Raw genomic sequence first — 5,827 nt, forward strand, 5'->3', positions numbered from 1 at the left:
CATCAAGTTTCCACCATCCTCCCACTCAATTCTTTCGAGAGAAACATTTCCTCAAGAAAGGACCCGTTTCTAGAAACAAACACTTTGCTTCCGGATCTGAGATAGGAGGTATACCCTACTATTATGGGTGTCCTATGAAGATGCTTTTATCCGCTTTGGGTTCGAGCTTATCAAGCTAAAACTTTTCACATAAGCGTCACAGCCCCAAAATTTTTAGAAACGACAGCTTAGGTTTCTCCAAACCATAGTCCATACGGTATCATCTCAACGGAATTACGTGGTGCCCCATTTAAAGTGAATGTGGTTGTCTCTAAGGCCTAACCCCAAAACGATAGTGATAATTTGATAAGAGACATCATAGTATGCACCATATCCAATAGGGCGTGGCTATGATGTTCGGACACACCATCCCACCATGGTGTTCCAGGTGGCATTAATTGTGAAACAATTTCCACATTGTCTTAACCGTGTACCAAACTCGCAACTCAGATATTCATCTCTATGATCATATCGTAGACATTTTATCCTCTTCTCACAACGATCTTCACTCTGAAATAGCTTGAACTTTTCAATATTTCAGACTCGCGATTCATCAAGGTAATACTCCTGTATCTACTGAAAGGATCGATATGGTTGGCTAGAGGGGGGGGGGTGAATAGACAACGACCACTTTTTAATTAATCTTAGCAAGTTAAGGTAAACACTATACGGGTTCACAAATAATATGACAATGAGGTGAACCCTATAGAAGCTAACAACGAGAGCTATTAAGACTACTAAGATATAGTCACAAGCAAAAGCAAATACAAAGTAAAGGATAGAGATAACCACAAGTGGAACCGATGGAGACGAGGATGTGTTACCGAAGTTCCTTCCCTTTGACAGGAAGTACGTCTCCGTTGGAGCGGTGTGGAGACACAATGCTCCCCAAAAAGCCACTAAGGCCACCGTATTCTCCTCACGCCCTCGCACGATGCAAGGTACCGTGATTCCACTATAGGTGCCCTTGAAGGCGGCGACCGAACCTTTACAAACAAGGTTGGGGCAACTCCACACAAAGCTTGGAGGCTCCCAACAAGACCACGAAGCTTCACCACAATGGAATATGGCTTCGAGGTGACCTCAACCGTCTAGGATGCTCAAACACCCAAGAGTAACAAGATCCGCAAGGGATAGGTGGGGGAATCAACTTTTCTCTCGGTGGAAGTGTGGATCTAGGCCTTCTCAACCAATCCCTAAAGAATCAACAAGTTTGATTGGCTAGGAAGAGAGATCGGGCACTTTTAAGCTTGTGGAGCAACAATGGAGCTTAGAGAGGTAAGAGGTAGAGTTCCTCAGCTAGAAGAACCCTTTATATAGTGGGGGGAAAATTCAGACCGTTTTCCCACTCTCTGCCCGAGATCCAGCGGTACTACCGCTGGGAAGGAGCGGTACTTCCGCTGCCTGGCGGTACTACCGCTGCATGCAGCGGTACTACCGCTGGGGCCTCCAGCGGTACTACCGCTGGCCCTTTGGTAGTGTATAAACACTACTACCGCCGAGAAAGTCTTCGCAAAAGGGTCCGTCCACGAACTACCGCTAGGCAGGTGGAACAGGGCACCTGGAGCGGTACTACCGCTGACCAGGGGCGGTACTACCGCTGGTACTACCGCTGAACAGGGGCGGTACTACCGCCAGCCAGCGGTACTACCGCTGGATACAGCGGTACTACCGCTGGGACCAGCGGTACTACCGCTGGAAACCATTTTGCCGAGACGCAAAGAACAAACAGGCGAGGGCCGCTCCAAGGATAAAGGAAAGGGAGAAAATAGAGGTGTGCGTGTGCAAAGATAGATTCCACCCAAACCTTTCCACTACGGATCCCCTCCTAATAGTACGGCTTTCCTATGACTCAAATGAAGAGAATCTAGGATAGCGCCGTGCTTCCGTTCCCGAAGAGAGGAGTCGTGTCGTCTTGTGCCGTTGACGAATGTTGCCTGAAACCTTGACACACACGATTAGTCCTGTATGGTACTGTCATCAATCACCAAAATTACTTACGCATAAATTATGCCTCAACAATCTCCCCCTTTTTGGTGGATTGATGACAACACCGGATTTGCTTGGATAATGATATGAGAATAAAAAGGATGGAGATATATGACATATGACTCACAGCATATGATGGAAATAAATCTAAACTCACATAGGGTAGATCATGTCTCACACACGATAGCAAACAAAGCAAACCAAGTTCAAAGCAAATCAGCAAAGCAATGCAAAGTTCGAATGAAATCAAATCCCTAGACTCTCTCCCCCTTTGGCACAAGACACCAAAAAGGGGCACACCTAATGTCACAGGTAGCTACTCCTCGTCCTCAGGATCACCAGACTCGTCGGTCCCCTCCTGGTCAGTCTCCTCCTCATCTTCCGCCTCATCACCCGACCACTGGTACCCCTGAGCCTGCATCCAGGTGGCCTCCGGCGTGATGTCGTCCTCTGAGCCACTGGAGATGTCCACATCCAAGGTCCTGAGAACACGCTTATGCCTCTGGCGGCTCTGCTTCTCAGCCACATGTGACTGATACTGACCCTTGGCCTGCATACAGAAGAGAGTCTTCATCTTGTCCTGCAACTTGATAGCCCAAGATGGCATGGCAGACGAGCGGGGCTGAGAGGCAGGTCCTCTACCAGCAGCGGTCTCTGTATCTGTGTCCATTTGCTGAGAGGAGGAAGATGGGTTGGTCCACTTATCCTTGATGCGCAGCTTGATTGGGTCATGCACAATATAGTCAGACTGTGCGTAGAGCACCTCACCCGGAAACGCCTGTTGCCACTTGTGGCAGATGTAAGCAAACAGGTAAGGCCCGTAGATAGGGACCTTACGGTTGATAATGCAGTTCCATAGTTCTGTGAACATCACATCTGCAATATCCAATTGAGCAGACTCCACAGACATAGCCTCCTCACATAGTAACAACATCTCAGCCAAGACGCCATGGACCTCATCGAAGTTACCACTCCGAGGGAAGAGGGTGTTCCGAAAGATGCGGTGCATAATGTCCAGGTGCTTGGGAAGCACCCCCTTCCTCAGATATAGTTGCTGCAGTCTGTCCTTTGCAAGGCCCTTATCAGCGGGGACTGGAGCGTGAGGACGCAGCCCAAGAGGGGTGTCAGCACCTTGAAAATCAATGTGCAAGAACTGCATGAACTCTGACCAGGAACCAGTCATCTTCTGTGACCCAGTCATCCAAATCATGGAGCGCTGTTCATCATGGGAGAAATGAACAGTGACGTAGAACTGAGCAACTGCCGTGGGATCAAAATCTGTCTTGAAGGTGATGATGTTTTTGAGCCCCATCTTGTCAATCAAAGCAAGAGCATCACCAAAGTAATCTGTATGCCGCTCAAGATGTGCCAAATCAATCCACTGGACAGAGATGTAATTCTTCTTGAAGTTTCCAATGACATCTCGATATATCCTGCAATGGTCCTTAACCCAGACATTTTCAACTCCCTCGATCGTCTCCCTCTCCTGGAGATAGTGGTTCTTGGTGCGAAACTGCAGAAACTCTTTAGGAGACATTGCTCGGATGTTCACCCTCTTGTCCTTGTGCGCAACCTTCTTGAAGGACTTCTTCTTAGGGGGGAGACCAGACATGGCAGACCCCTCGGGCGCCTCTGTGTTGCGAAACTGTTTGGATGCCGTGTCCCGTGGGGGGTTCGAACGGCGAGCAGAGCCACCTGTGACACAGACCACAAAGCGAAAAAGAGGCAACACGAAAAGTCAAGGCAATGGATCTTGAAAGTGCAGAGAAAAGAAACAAAAGAAAAACATGCATTGCTAAGCCCAAGAAGAAAACACCGTGAATGCTCCTGGCGGTAGTACCGCCACACCTGGCGGTAGTACCGTCAATCCTGGCGGTAGTACCGCCAGCTCTGGCGGTAGTACCGCTGGGAGTCCTGGCGGTAGTACCGCCAGTCCTGGCGGTAGTACCGCTGGGGTCATAGCGGTAGTACCGCTACCCCTGGCGGTAGTACCGCTGGGGCCTAGCGGTAGTACCGCTAGCCCTAGCGGTAGTACCGCTGGGGGTTTGACTGTCAGATCTAGACATATAAAACTCGTATTCCAGGGCATGGACTGAATATATAATCATTAATACGTATACATCAGCCCTATTGTCAAACGGAACACATAGTAACACGAGGTACAAACATGCATAGGCAAGAGAGAGCACGTTTTAGATCTAATCAAAAAGGTTCAAATATCCGATCTAAGACGATGAAGCCCTAAACCACGGCAGCAATCTTAGCAACAAGCCATTGGATCAACAAGATGAATGCAATCCCCAATGCTCCTAACCCTAGAACACGAAAAACAACAAATAGAAGAGGGGAGGAGATTTTGTTACCGGGATTCATGGCTTTGGAGGAGGAAGAAGAAGTAAATCAGCCCTTCCACACCAACGGGAAGAGAGGGCTCCTCCAAGAAAGATCCAAACAGCGGGTTTTCGGGGTAGGGGAGGGAGGAGCCGCGAGGAAGAAGAAACAGATTGAAAATCGGGCTCCCCCTCCCTTTATATAGCCCAAGGGGTATGGGCAGCGGTAGTACCGCTGGGTCCAGCGGTAGTACCGCTGACCTGGCGGTAGTACCGCTGGACTAAAGCGGTAGTACCGCTACCTAGCGGTAGTACCGCTGGAGTGCAGCGGTAGTACCGCTTGAGGTCCTGGCGGTAGTACCGCTCCCCCTGGCGGTAGTACCGCTCCCCTCGAAACCCTAGAAATATTCCGGCCGGCCGAGTTAGATTTTGAACTCTGGCGGTAGTACCGCTACCCCTGGCAGTAGTACCGCTTGGGTCCTGGCGGTAGTACCGCTACCTCTGGCGGTAGTACCGCTGGGGTCCTGGCGGTAGTACAGCTACCCCTGGCGGTAGTACCGCTTGGGTCCTGGCGGTAGTACCGCTACCCTGGCGGTAGTACCGCTGTACATGTTTCAACACGGCTAGGGAAGGCGGGAAAACTTGGGCATATGACAAGTGAGTAAAAAGGGATGACTTCTAAGAAAAGGTATCGACTTGTCATTGTATATTCTCTCCTTTATACGCAAGAGAGGATGGAGGGGCGGTGGCCGAGGCCACCTATGTTTGAGACAATGGTATGACACCGCGAAGAATTATCCTTGGGTTCATGACCAATGCTCGTCTTTGAGGCACAAGTGCCATTTGAAAATGGCTAAAGTGAAAGACTAGATTGATTTACGCATAATGGGGGGAGGGAGAGTTCATTGAGAGAACAACACTCCCCCTATGTCCATGCCTACATCTAGACCAAGATGGAATGTGAAGTGAGATGCAATATGCCTAGTTTCAATCCACATTACTCGAATCAATGATATTTAGCTCGTGCCTTAACTCCCGGAACCTTGCTTCATCAAGTGGCTTGGTGAAAATATCTGCAAGTTGCTCTTCAGTGTGAATGAAATGAACCTCAATATCACCTAGCTTGATATGTTCACGGATGAAGTGATGACGAATATCAATATGTTTGGTTTTGCTATGTTGCACTGGGTTGAGGGAGATCTTGATGGCGCTTTGATTGTCACATAGAAGAGGCACTTTGTCACAAGTGACACCATAATCCTTTAAAGTTTGCCTCATCCACAACAATTGTGCACAACAACTTGCAGCTGCCACATACTCAGCTTCGGTGGATGATAAGGAGACACAGTTCTGCTTCTTTGACGACCAACTTACCAAAGAGCGACCAAGGAATTGGCACCCTCCAGATGTTGACTTCCTCTCCACACAATCTCCAGCCCAGTCTGAGTCAGAATAGCCAACTAGATTGA

Source organism: Hordeum vulgare, chromosome 3H (genome assembly GCF_904849725.1).
Source record: "Hordeum vulgare subsp. vulgare chromosome 3H, MorexV3_pseudomolecules_assembly, whole genome shotgun sequence".
NCBI classification, from domain to species: domain Eukaryota; kingdom Viridiplantae; phylum Streptophyta; class Magnoliopsida; order Poales; family Poaceae; genus Hordeum; species Hordeum vulgare.